The 14,014-nt window shown below is 48.4% G+C and overlaps 1 long non-coding RNA gene across 3 annotated transcripts; it reads left to right on the top strand.

Moving 5' to 3' along the window:
* The first annotated feature begins 35 nt into the window (after positions 1-35).
* Positions 36-14,005, top strand: LOC111847635 (uncharacterized). 3 transcript variants are annotated; one of them, XR_011993818.1, is made up of 4 exons: positions 36-1,638; positions 2,384-2,623; positions 2,977-10,143; positions 11,731-14,005. It is a non-coding gene; the product is annotated as an uncharacterized lncRNA (long non-coding RNA). The 3 variants fall into 3 exon arrangements; XR_011993816.1 differs by lacking the exon at positions 36-1,638 and adding an exon at positions 1,658-1,898; XR_011993817.1 differs by lacking the exon at positions 36-1,638 and adding an exon at positions 1,905-2,175.
* The last annotated feature ends 9 nt before the right edge of the window (positions 14,006-14,014 follow it).

Genomic DNA, 14,014 nt, shown 5'->3' with positions numbered 1-14,014 from the left:
ATTTAACTTTGGATTGATGGAGGTAACTGCTTTTTTTGTTACATATATGCAGCATATGTCCAGAATACAGCTACGTGCGTGCGTTGATTTCACTGATTATTTCTGAGCGTTGGATGTGTCATACTGCAGAGCGCCAATAGACGCAAGAAAAGCGGCAACGAAATATATAGTTTTATTTAATAAATTAGCTTACCGAAAATGTACTCTTTTGCTATAGCATTACTGGAGGGCAGGTACACTTTGTAGCTAATTTTTCTGGATTGCCGTACAAGTCTCACTTGCTTTGCTTGGTCCGAATGAAAGCCAGTCTTGTCTTGTTTAAGTGCTCGACAGCCTGACAGCCTCACTGCATTGTGACTAGCTAAAAGTTTCGGGAAGGTAGTGACTGTTTAACAGATCAGACTGATGTTTGCTGGGATTTCCATTTGTTTCCGTATTTATGTGCTTTAGATATCCTAATTAAACACTGAAACTTTCTCACTTCCGCTAAATAGATGTTCAACACGATGTATAAGCATTATGAAAGGCTATAATTAATGTCATCCCACGAGGACTCAAAATATGAATGCATATATGCTGTTTTAAATAACGTTCATATAACCCTTAAAATAATTAGTGTGTCGCAACTTTTCTGCTACAGTAGAGTTTGTCTTTGTACTGTCATATTAATTGGGACTCTGGCACATTCCCAGTGCAGTATAAGACCGCCATTACAACGCTCATTTGCTTAAGTAGATGCTCCGTTCCAAGCTCACCTGTTTTCCGAATATTGTAAAATACAGCAGGGTATGTCTCTATAAACTGTCGCGACGTATCCGTCATTTATGAAAAGGTCACATGCTCTACAGTAAACATTTATTACATGTCCTTTAAAAATATCTGTAATCAAAACCTGAAATATAAATGGCTCACCTAGGACCCATCGGTCACATTTTCTGTTTTAAGCTTTTAAGTTACAGATCCTCCATAGCTATAGGCCCCATCTGGCGGGGTGTAAGTTTCTGAAATTTGGGTAAAGCATCTTCTGAACGGATTACATGCCCTGGCTTAATAATTATTTTTATTATTTTTAACTGTTGTTATTGTTGTTCTTGTGATATAGGCGTATATATAATAACAAATTGTAGGCCATATATTATACATATATATATTTTTAAATTATTCTATAATTAATTTGGCTTTCATTATGGTATGTTTTCAGGCTTTTTCGTATAGCTTCCCTCTGCTTCTGCGTCTCATGGCTAAATTGTAATCAGAGCAGGTCACGATGTCCTACATTTGGCTGGGCACATGTGCCATGGATTGACACTCTTTTTCATAGACCTCTTAGTATCAAAGGAAGCTCGACTAATGTTTTGGGTTTTTGGTGTGTCACCGATGGTCATTTGGAGGTAGATGTCTGTTTTCCTGTTTTCCGCGCTGGTAATCCTCTCCCTGGCTCCCGTTAGACTGGGGGAGGAGGGGGGGCTAACTCACCGTCCGCCCAGAAAAACGTGATCGCGTGTGGGAGACGCCCACCCCAAGCTTATTGAATTTCGGGCTAATAATAATGCACGCACAATCAGGCACATAGCCTTACTGTTGCCGACTCTGGAACATTCTCACGGTGACGCTCAGATCATTGTGTACTTAAGGGGGGTATGTTACACGGACCAGTGTTACTCAACCATAGGTGCCACCGAGATAGCTTACCGGCTGGGTACAGACCTGCTTGCCTTGTTAATTGTGGGGAGTTTCTGTTAAAATCCCCAAAGGGGGATAGCATGCTTTATCAAGCTTCATTTAATTGTAGTATTTCTCTATAAAAACCACCTAAGATTCGTTTGTCAGCTGATTATAGCGCGGCCGCTATATGATTATGGCGTCGCTGGTCCAGGTCTGGGTTAAACCAGAATCAAGTAGGTTTATTGCTACTCCACGTGTTTAATATTTCCTGTATAAAAATGTTCCATTCAGAATGGATCAGAGAGTAAGTGATACGGGAGCAGGGCTTCACTGGTGACGCGGAGGGGGCTTTATTAGTGAGCCAGTCACTTCCCCTCTTCGGGAGGCGGCTCGCCTACGTCCCTCGGTCTGAACAAAGTGTCCCCCGCAGACACGAAGGCCTAATTCATACCAATTCTTGCAGCTCCTGGAGTATTTATATCAGTACAAATCCGAACAAAAGAACACTGAGTAAACTTCACGTCCCAGTGAACATTTTAGTTGGAACGTGTTCTTTACTCTTCGTTTTGGACAAAAGCTAACTAAAATAATTTGTGATAATATGTAATTTTAGTCTAGAGCTCGAGGTAGAGTGTAGAGGCAAATTATTGTTCTAACTTGTCATTTAAGGCGGTTGAGTCTAACATCTGGGTCAGGGTATTTCACCTGTTTTCGGCAGGTTTTTCCACAGCAAATGCACCACGAACCGAATCGCAAGGGTCCAGCTGTTAATTCCGCCCTGTCGACCCTGCGAGTTAAACCGACGACCTTCTTAACCCACTGGGCCGGTCACACACCGTACGCGGGTCACAGGGCGGCCATTTACTCCGCTGACCAGGACCGGCCGTCTTCAGCCAGGGCGTTTCAAAGACCGGGGAATCCTGTGATCTAACGTCAGCTACCCGTGGCGGCCAGACAGGTACTCAGCCGGCCTTTATGGCGATCCCGCCATAGCTGTCCGCATGCTTGGTTTAGATGTGTGCAGCAGATGAATGATTAACAGAGCCACGTGATCGGCGCTATCATTAGTGCAGTATGATGCATTTTATTCTGAAATACCATAATCTATCTCTCTTAATCCAAGCGGTTTGAAACACCGTTTTTTAGTGAGAGTGAAGCTGGTTTGGGGTTTAATTTTTTTGTGATACAGGCTGTATCTGAGCTGGGGGGGCAGTGCGTACTGTGGCTTTAAATGGCCGCCCCCCCCCGATCTGTCACGTTCCCCGTAACTGCGACAATAGCCGTCTGTTTTGGCTTTTTGTCCCCCCCTAGGCACCCCTTCCAAGGAGGGTAAACGGGGCGGCCGCCGCGCATGCAGCTCGCTTGCCAGCGAATCTCCGACCGCCGCGTGCAGCCGCCGAAACGCCCAGGAGCTGCGCGCACATGTGACCGCCGAGTATTTTAGCGCTGTTACGTAACTCCGGGCTGCTCCACATACAGATGAATAGGGCCACACATGACTGGAGCCCGCCACGGATATCATCCAAATAAAACTGCTCAGCCCCTGCACTGAGCTCTCGCTTTACTGCCGCGGCTTTGCATTTATTTATTTTATTTGTCATAACCAAAATATACAGTCTGACTCTAACCCGCAGTCAAATGAAAGGTGGTCGATGCGTTTCAGGCTATGCAGAAATTTGTATTACTAACTTATTACTTTCAGCAGGAACTGATACTTAGTATTAGCAATTTTATCGGTTAAAACGATTTAAACAGCCTATTTAATTTAGTATGTCGGTTATACCTTTATTTGCTTATTCATAGATCAGTATGTATTTAAATAGTTGTCAGGGAGACTCTGGTGGAACAAAAGAATATCTCATAGCAGGATTTTTCACTCAAGGCTGTCAGATATATTGGCTCACAGGTCTATATACTCATGTCACTGTTTTCTCCATTACAGTAAGCATGACATACCTAGAAATTCTGGGCCCCCTGACAAAATGTTACCGTTGGTTCCCTGTTAAATTTTATATATGATGTTTCGTATTTAAGGACACTCATCGGGTGCTGGACCCCCAGAATCTGCCAGGGTATCCGTGCCCCTCCGCTGCCCCCTAGGGGTGCATGCAGTCAGGGTGATAGGGGTTAGGCCATTAGAGGGTGACACATATACTGCCAGGCAGCCCTCCATCCAGCAGGGGGAGCAATCTCCAGGTGTGGGTCCCATACGCCCGTGACTTTGGGTGACCCGGGTTGGGTTAATAAACCCTTTGTTTAGAGCTGATCCTAGTCTTCGAAAGTTTAAAAAGCCCTTGGCCCCCGGTCGGCCCCTTTCTCTGAAATGGCCTTGGGGGTTTATCGCGCCCTTCTGTGGCATTTCTGGCAGGCACATGCCATTTCCTTTAAAGAAGAAACTGTTAAACATTGTTAAGAACCTGCAGCCTTGGCTCTCTGCACTGAGACCTTGTGATGTCTCCGCTTCCGCTGTTTAGCCAAAGCACCGGCTTTAAATATCACTTGTTAGCATTTAATTTCCTCTACGTTGCACACAAAGGATAGTGTTTCTTGTGAGTTTCTTGTCAATGATTGGTAGGTATTGTCTGAAATTGACATTCCGTGACAGTTTATCTAGAATGCTGTGCAGCGATTGAATGAGACAGGAGGGTAACGTCATCTTTACATCAGTGTGGGTGTAGTAGGGGGTGTGGGGTCTGCAGGACTTCCTGCCCCCAACCCCTGCCATCCAAGACAAGCATAGACTGCCCAATAGGTCTGCAAGACGAATCTTCACAGAGCCAAACATGCACACCATACACAGTAAACATTAAGGCAGCTTCTTGGTATTGTTGTCATGTGCCATATGGTGTTAAAACTTCATAAAGTTTAATATCACTTGGCTGCATTTATATCTTGTTTATAGCGAATAATATTATAAAGTCAACAGAGTTTGAATGTTAGGCCATGTGGGTTTAGTCATTATTGGAGCTGCGTTCGTCCAGCCGGATAAATGGACAAAGTGCATCAGACTCTTGGCGTCAGCGGTGCTGCTTGATGCAGATTCTTTGTAATCTCACCTGTAGCAGCTATAAAATTAAGTCTGGAGATGTGAGTGCATACAGCAGACATAAAGAGCAGAGTCTCCCTTTCATGTCGAGAGTCTGGCCACATGCCGCTGTCATCTGAGTTTCTCAATAAAATCGGATCAGCTGCCTGGTCTGCGCTTAGGTCCACGGGTCGCCTGGGTGATGGTAGACGTGCCTGAACAGGTCCTGCTTTTTCACACTTTAAATGGACCTGCTGCCAGCAGAGGGAAAATTGCACCAGTGCCGACACTGACACCGAGCAGGTCCCCAGACTGTAGGGGGCGCTCTAGAGTCGGGGGCCCAAGGTTTGTTTTGGCCATTCCACACACGTGGGGGGGGGGGGGGGTGCTTTAAGAGACATGTCGCTTTATAAACAGAGTGGCAGAGGAAATGCTTTAAATGTCTGTAAAAACAGACCTTGTAAATGAATTCAGAAAAGCTTCTCTAGCATCTGTTAATGTCGGACGGCGGTTAAACGTAACCTGAAGACTTGTAACCTGACAGCTGCAGTTGGACCCTTGAGGGAGGTCTTTAAAATGTCCAGCTGTGTGTGTTGGCGCAAACTGCAATTCACTCTGGATGCAAATGTCCCCTAAGCAAAGAAAATGTGAATGTGTTCTTCCCTGAGATAATCGTCGGCGTGTCAGCGGGACGTGAAGGAGGAGACGCTCCGCAGGCTTTACCGTGACTTTACCGTGGTGAAGTATAGCCACGCTTACACTGAGTGCTCATGTAGGCATAGCGGCGTAGCGACCGGCCAGCAGACTCACCCTGTTTGACAGGAAGGTCGTGAGCTCACTGAAGTTGCTCATTCATACGTGACACAAAAGACACTTGTGGAGATGGTGTCGGAGATATTTATGAGGAAAGAGGGGCTTGGTTAAAATAACCCGCAGCAGACGGATTTAGACGGTTAAACGCCGGGTGAATAACCAGCAGTGACCGGACAGACTCAGAGGGGGATTTAAATAGCTCCCCCTGTCTGCGGGGGCATGTTCTGTTTTTTTTTTTACATGTGACAGCTTTTGCTAGTGTGAGGGACGTGTTGCTTGTGATGCAGAAGCCTCTAGCTTTCCTGGAGATGGGGGCCATGTGGAGTGTTGGGGGGCTATTCTGCGATTATCTGATGCTCCGATATAGTATCCCAGCTCGTGTATAAACGTGTGTCATGATGGAAACAGCTTCTACGTCCCAGTTCTACTCTCCCATATTCATGAATTTCCTTTCGATTCATGTTAATGGATTTTAATTCATAAGCTAAGCACCATCCCTAATTTCATTCTGCAAAACATTATCAGCATTAATTACACCTACGACAGAGGACCAAAAACGGCGGCTTTTAAAACCCTTTACGTAACGCTTTAAGAGTTCCTCCCACGTGCGCGGTCCGCTGCAGGCTGCACGTGTTCATGTGCTTCACCTCCTGCCTTCAGACGTCTGCAGCTCCAGGCTGTGGCTCCTTCTAATCGTGCCCTCAAGCTTGGGCGCTCCGAGGAGCATCTGGTTCCGAATCCTTCACCAGCCCCCCGCTAATCTGACAGCTGTGTCCAACTCGCCGCGAACCCAGAGGAAGCCACGTTGCTGATTCATTGAGTTACGGAAAGTCGGAGATGGCGCCTGAACACGCTGCCTCCGTATGGTTGGTATAATCCGCATCTCCCTGTCAGGTTCCGAGCTTGCCTGTGTGAAAACGCCATTTCATGATGTCCCTTGCCTCATCCCCTGAGTGTCCCCTGCCATAGCCCTAACCCCTAACCCTAACCCAGTATGTACCCTCCTACCCTCTAACCAGCAGGTATCTCCTTGGCATTTGGGTCGTCAGTATTCTGCTGTCCCTCAAATGTCCTCTTCTTCCACTCCAGAAGCATGGGCCTGTCAACCAGCTAGCTACGATCTCCTGAATTGCTCGCTGTTTATTTATTTTTTGAAACCTTCGAGGCGGAGGGGCAGAAACAACAGGCAGAAGTGTGAGGTCTCTGGATGAATAGAGATTGCAGAGATTTCTTTCTTGTTTTCACGATGGAGTGTCATGCTTACAGGCACAAATGCGGCATTGGTGACTTCCGGCATGCAGGGACCACCTGCGCAGGTGGAGAGGGGGGCTGTGATCACGAAGACAGACCCGGAAGGACGTATGACTAATGCCAGCCTGGAAACAGAACATCCCGACCTCTATTTTGTGCCTGCAGTTGAATGGGCGGAGCATTCATGCTATAGGGGACGTGAGGCGAGATTCCTGATGTAGCGGAACGTTCTCAGATGGGTTCCTTAGTCAGGAAGTTGAATGCACAGCTGCATGATGGGAAAGGTGTTTATGCCCATGCTAAAGTTCAATTGGGGGGCGGGGTTTGAGGAGCAGACGGTTGATTGGCCGCACAGGGAGCATGGCTCGCTTCTGTCTGATGCCGGATGACCGTGCGTTCGGATTGGCACGCGTTTCCCAGAGTGTTCAGGAGTGCTTGAGTGTAGCGACCAGCAGTCTGTTTTTATTTAGTGCCACAATGAAATCTCCTCCCGCATGTAGATGGTAGTCGGTAGTTTCCATAAACACAAACTGTGCTGAGGCTGCAGCTGAGGCAGGATTCCGAGTTCTTGCGTGGTTTGAGAGAGCCGTCACCCCCCACCCCCCACCACCACCACCACCCTCATCGACTTCCTGTTCCTTATCAGCTGACTGAGAGTAGGTTGGGCTGCCAAGCCCCTCCCCCTCGCAGCAGAGTGAGACAGGCAGGCGGGTTCCCACTGACCTCACCGCTCCTGAGGAAACGTACCACTGGACAGGATCAGGTGATGTGCTGGGTCTCCAAGGTCTCTGGTCGGCTGATACGTAGCATCAGGAAACTGCATTATATCAAGTTCCACTAGTGACCTCTACTAAATACCTCTGGCATTCTGGAGATTCCAGAACATTCCAGACTGCAGTTGTATCTCAAAGTGCCCCCTCGGGTCGTGCCCTCCTCCTCCTCCTTTCACCCTGCCTGAGAGTTTCGCACCGTGCGGCTCTGTGCTGGCCCTGTCTGCGGCAATAGCGCCCCCCCCCCCCTCCACGCGTCCTGACGGACTCTGCATATGCAGGACTCTTTGTTTTCCAAAGATAATGACCCTCATTCTACTCCCTCTGCCTCCCCTGCTGTGCTTCAAATAAGCACCAGCTCCGAAGAATAAAGATTCATTTCTGAGCCAGAAACTGAGATTCCATCGCCTGACATCACAGTCCCACACGCATACTGAGGAAGGGCTGCTTTGTGTGTGCCGTCACTGCCGTGTGTAGCAATGTCCTGATTATAATGCCTTACACTTGCTCTGCCTCGAGGACGAGGCTGTCACTGATCACACAGACAGGGTGAAGGGTTCTCATGTGGCTATGCAGTGACGCTGCTGATCATTAGTGCTCAGGAGAATGGGGCTTAACGTGATTCTGGGTTCGCTGAGTGTACGGCTTACAGCGCCTCCTGTAGTTAACATGCCATTTTACACACACTATACCGTCCCGCACTTTCAGTTTGCATATTCATTTTACAGCTACTGATAACATTGGTTTTTATATGTACTCTGTCGATTCGCTGTTCTGTTTTATGTGGCAGCGAGGCGAGGGCCGTGTGCAGTGCTGTGACTCGGGTGTCACCGTGGGGGTGGCAGAAACAGCCACATGCTCTTTTTATTGATGCACTGAGGTGTCGCAGACGCGTGGTTGTGACACAGGGATCACTAACCCCTCCCATCGTCACTGGCCCCCAACTCCTTGGTGACGTTCACTTCCCCGCCACTGGATTAAGATGGAATGGTGTGTGAGTGTGCCCTGCGATGGGTTTGCGTCCCCTCCTGGGTTGTTCCCTGCCTTGCGCCTGTGGCCTCCAGGATAGGCACTGAACGCCCCCCCCTGCGACCCTGAATAGGATAATGGATGGATGGAATCATCCATTGGGTAATTCAGGTCCAGAGAGTAAAAGTCCAGACCAGGATTTTGTTTCAACCAACCATCTGAGTACTCTGTGACTGTGACTCTTTATGCTCAACTGGTTGAAACAAAATCTTCGTCTGGACTTTTACTCTCTGGACCTGAATTACCAAACTCTGGGAATTAAATGTGGCAAAACCCATGTCTCAGTTCCTCTGCATTATTATTCTTTCATATTGTTTCATCATCAGAATGGTGTCTGTATGACTTGTTTTGTGGTTATTTATTGACAGTGATAAAAGGTGAAGTCCCGCGGGTGTCGTCTACCTTCATGTTCCACTCCGATATTTTAGGAAGTAGCATTAAACAGAAGATCATTTTCATAGGCATGCATGTGACTGCCCGTCAATCCCACACGGTGTCTGGCTTGATCTTGCCACTGATTAACCTGCAAGCCAGAAGCGGTAGGGAGCTATATGGTTTACACAGCCCATTGGCGATGGACATGAATGTGTCTGTGGACAGAATCAGAGGTCGAGCAATGCACTGGGGTGATGCACTGGGGCGATGCACTGGGGCGATGCACTGGGGCGATGCACTGCGAGTTGCACATGGTTTTGGTTTGAGTGATGCTGGCCATCAGTGCTGTCGTGTGTGACGTGCTCCTGGAGAGCTGGAGGGGCGGGGTCAGACCGGGGACTTGATGCGGTGGAATGAAAAACTATATGAAGCAGAAGGTGAGCAAAGCTGTGGCGCTACGGGGGGGGCAGTGGGGGGCTCAGCTCTGCGAGGCAGAATGTGTCCCGGTCAGGGTGAGCCAGGGTGCAGAGGAACACAAAAAATATCACGCCAGGGTGAACATCCAGCTCAGTCCAAGCCTGCCACATTCATCATTCAGCACATATTGCTCGTTTATTGGGCATAATTGTAATAACAACTTTGAGGTCAGTAAAAGTCAGTATGATGTCATCCACATGCGACACATTTCGCATGTTTATGCAGCTGAGGCCTGTGGTTTTTTCCAGTAGATTTAGATTCACACTTTATAAGTGTAAAATGTATTTTTTATGAATTAAGGGCCACATTATGGGTTGTGGTGTTGTAGACCCGTACTCACGCAGGAAATGATACATGCCACTTAATAGTTACTCATATAGTATCTATATAAAAATGTTACTTTTAAAAAGTGTGAGAATTTTCATCCTTTTAAAATCGGTCATATGGGGGGAGGTCCCCCTCCCCCCTCGTCGGAGCCTCACGCCTTTCCGGACGGCTGTGAAACACAGACAGATATAGAGTGGTCACATGGCGGCACAGAGCATTCCTCTAACCTATTTCCACACGCCGCTCTGTTACGTAACGCATTTCTATTCTTGGGGCTGGCAGGCCGCCGGCTGATCCCCGCGGAGCTGCAGCGCCTCACACTGGCCTCCGCATGTTTGCTGCGCTGGAGCGTTTAGCTCTGCTTGGTCTCCAGAGTGGGCTGCGCAGGGGGAGTGCTGCAGCATTGCCCCGGTATGAATGCCGCTCCTGGTGTGCTGCTCATTCTGCACCACGTCTGTGTATCCCGCCTGACTCTGCTTTCCGGGGGGAATGTTGTAAATCGCATTCAGCTGGGAAACTGTTGTTCTTCATCCAGTTTAAGGGCCTATACATGCGTAACAGCTATTTCTATGGGACAAGATAAAGTATTTTGGAAGTTTGGAAATGCCAGCAGGTTCTGTGTTTGAATCTTCTATCCAAATGCCGTGTTTTTGAGAGATCAGGGTCAGCAGGTCCCTGAAGGGCCTGGTTTAGGGGCCCAGCAGTGACATCACTGGGCCGACCCTAGGATTCGAACCAGCAAGCTTCCGATCACAGCATACTGACCCACCAAGCTACGTCAAACCTTTACTGAGATGTTATCTTACAGAGAATTGAGTCTTGCCCACATTTGCTGTAATTTGCATTCATTCAGCTGCATGAATTGTTTTGACAAAATATGTTTTACAGCACGTGACCATATATTGTCTAGGAAGCGATGGATGGATGGATGATTAATGCAGCTATCGCAGCTCATGCAGCTATCGCAGCTGATGCAGCTAGTGCAAGTCTGGGGACGCCATCCAGAAACGCTGATCCCAGTTACATAAAGCCTTACATAATTGTAACACTGTGCCGCATGTGAGATGAGTGCGGTGCAGAGTGTGGGAGGTGCTGGGGCAAGGGGGGCGGGGCACACTCAGGGGGGCTGCGGAGTGATGGGATTATGGGTAAAAAAAAATAGAAGGTCATCTCAGGAATAAAGGGGAGTCTGGTTTCCTTCCCGAACATCTACTTACTCTGATCAGAGTCACGGGAGGGGGGGGGGGACTTGGAGCGAATCAGAAAGCAGGGGGCGCCCCGGATTCATGCCGGTCTGGTTCAGGAAGTGGGCTAAACGTTCGCCAGTTTGAGCCGCATCTCCCATTCCCACTTTGTTGGTATCCTCTGTAATAAGTGTGCAAAGGTGTTAAGGAGAAATAACTCATTTGGATGGACGTATCTGCTGCATATTATTATAATACACACAAGAAGCCCTTTGACTGATGTCAGCATTACAAAGAGGCATTTACTGGTGCAGGGCAGGCACCCTGACAGGGTAGAGGGAATCATTTTGGGATTATTCAGGGTAAATAGCTGATTATCCTGATCCCACACAGATTGACAGGAATATAGCTCCCCAGTGGGCAGGTGAATACCTTCAGCTGGGGGTGGTCTGTTCCAGCTGTGTGGGGGGGGGGGGGTAATACTTCTCATGGGGGTCAGGAGGAACTAACACCCGGTGGAAGGAAGGGGCCAATCTGAGGGAGGCTGAAAAGCATTGGAATGGAGCATCTGCTATGGAGGGGGGGCGGTGGGGGGGGGGAATTCAACACTAAGCTCTACACGTGTGTGTGATGTGAGCCAGGAAATGTGTGTGCTCTGCTCAGGACACACATCTGCGGATTGACTTTGGGGGGTTCAATTCAGTTTAGTTTAAAAGGTACAAACAATTTCCCCATTACAGGAGGGTATTGTGTAAGAAAATCCATGTTCTTTAGTTTAACATAATACTTTTTCTTTGCCTTCTATCCATTCCAGATTCCATACATCGCTTCATGGCAAACGGGGGCAGAGAAGGACTTGGTGGCCGTCTCCCAGAATCCTTTGCATCATGTCCTCTGAAAGCATCACAATCTGTTTTTAACATGCCCAGATTTGTGCATAATCTCTGGCTGATGAAAATGGATCCATATGTTGCTCTGGATCCCGGAAAGAACCTCATCGTTGGCACCGCAGACACGGTTTTAGGGACTTCTGCGAGAACGGAAGGTCAGCGTTTCTTGCTGTTCGTCTTATGCTGGCTTCCTCAACCGAGAAACCCCTGAAGAGCAAATGTGGACATTTCTGGCACAGTGAACATCCCCTTCTGACTGTTCCCATAGCAGGACAGTGAGCTGGAGTCTCTCATGCTCATTCTCAAGGAAACATTTTAGAAACCTCAATGTACTTAGCAGAAGCCATTTACCTTCTCAGGAAGCAGAGGACTGAAACCTCATTGGCTCCATGATGAGCTGATCCTGATTGGCTGAGTGTCCCTCAGCAGGGCATGTCTGGGACAGCAGTGATGGACACGGGGAGCGGATGGGGGTGTTTTATTGGTCTCCGGTGAGCTACATGTAAGGTGGGGCCCAATATGATTTGCAGGCAGCCTGACTGCTCAGCTTCGCACTACAGGAGGGAGTGTGACCTTTCAGCTGATGATTCTCAGCATCAGTGGAGTTAAGGTTAGTGGTTAGGGACCAAGGGTCAGGGTTAGTTTATTCTTTGGATATTATACAGTATTTGTGTGTCATTTGTACACATACTTCCAGCAAACTTTAGTCACCGGATTGAAAGCGGACAGCCTGTCAAACAGTGGGGAGCTCTCTGTAAGGAAATCCCAGAAGGGTGACAATCGAACCGCTTCCTCTGCGACAGGAGACAGCAGCTCTGTGTACTGCCGTCGGAGTCCAACTGAATCAGCAGGAACTTAGTCATCTGTGCTGCTTTGTGTCTGAGGTTCCCAATACAGAGAACTAGGAAACTGATGCTGACACAGCGAATGCAGGGAAAGGTTGCGTGTGGATTATTCTGAAGAGGTTGTGACAGGAGAGAAGAGGCAGGGGGCCGCAGTCCCCCTGTGGGGTTGTGTAGGGTTAGGGGCAGAGCGCACGCTCGGCCAGCAACCCTGCTCTTAATTACTCTTCAGGTAGATCAGAGGCAGCAGCCTGTCGTCTCGGAGAGAGGATTTGTTTGCTTGGGTCTAAACTCAGAAGAGCAAAGCAGCCAGGAGCAGAACTGGGTCACCAGTCTGCAGTCACCCTCCTGCCTAACAGGGAATCAGGGTTAGGCCTGATTTACTGGGGATTAGGGTTAGGCCTGCCCTAATGTGTTTAGGGTTAGGTGTGCCCTAACAGGGAATTAGGGTTAGGCCTGATTTACTGGGGATTAGGGTTAGGGCTGCTTTACCGGGGATTAGGGTTAGGCCTGATTTACTGGGGATTAGGGTTAGTCCTGCCCTAATGTGTTTAGGGTTAGGTGTGCCCTAACAGAGAATTAGGGTTAGGCCTGATTTACTGGGGATTAGGATTAGGCCTGCTTTACCGGGGATTAGGGTTAATCCTGCTCTAACAGGGGATTAGGGTTAAGCCTGCTCTAACAGGGGATTAGGGTTAAGCCTGCTCTAACAGGGGATTAGGGTTAGGCCTGCTTTACTGGTGATTGGAACAGGGCGTGCGCCTGGCACCTTGCTGTTCTGCCTCTTGCATCCCACAGACGGGATCCGCCCATAGATCACGACCCATACCATGTGACTAAACCTGAGTTACGGATGATCTGGAATGTCAGAACTATTTTAGACCTAGCTAAGATCAGAGCTTCTGTAAATAAGCACAGAGTGGCCAGACACCTGCGAGCGAATTGCGTGAAAAAACAGCTGTTACCCCCGACATCCGCATGGGAGCGAGTCGTATTTCTGTGCCGTCAGAGAGGCGCTGCAGCTGGTGCATGCTGGGAAGGAGCCTGTGAGCCTGGGCAGAGAGCCCTGACATTTGGGGGCATAGAGGTCAAACACCGGCCTCTACATATAAGATAAAACCACGTGTGAAGTCGACACAATGGGGATGAAAAGGTTACCGCACTTCCTGTCACAAACGCCGGCATGTGCCAGAGACCGACAAGTTCCCCATGGAGCTCAGCCCCGCGGTGAAAGACGTTATATGCACCATCATACAGCCTGCACTGCAAATACTGCCAAATCAAACTGCTACATCACCAGCATACAATCGCATGTAACATTGAGGAATGTTTCTGGAACATTGAGGTTATTATGAGATATGTGTAA

Source organism: Paramormyrops kingsleyae, chromosome 11 (genome assembly GCF_048594095.1).
Source record: "Paramormyrops kingsleyae isolate MSU_618 chromosome 11, PKINGS_0.4, whole genome shotgun sequence".
In the NCBI taxonomy this organism is placed as follows: Eukaryota; Metazoa; Chordata; class Actinopteri; order Osteoglossiformes; family Mormyridae; genus Paramormyrops; species Paramormyrops kingsleyae.
Note: the sequence above shows the minus strand (reverse complement) of the source record. Positions and strands in the feature narration are given on the sequence as shown.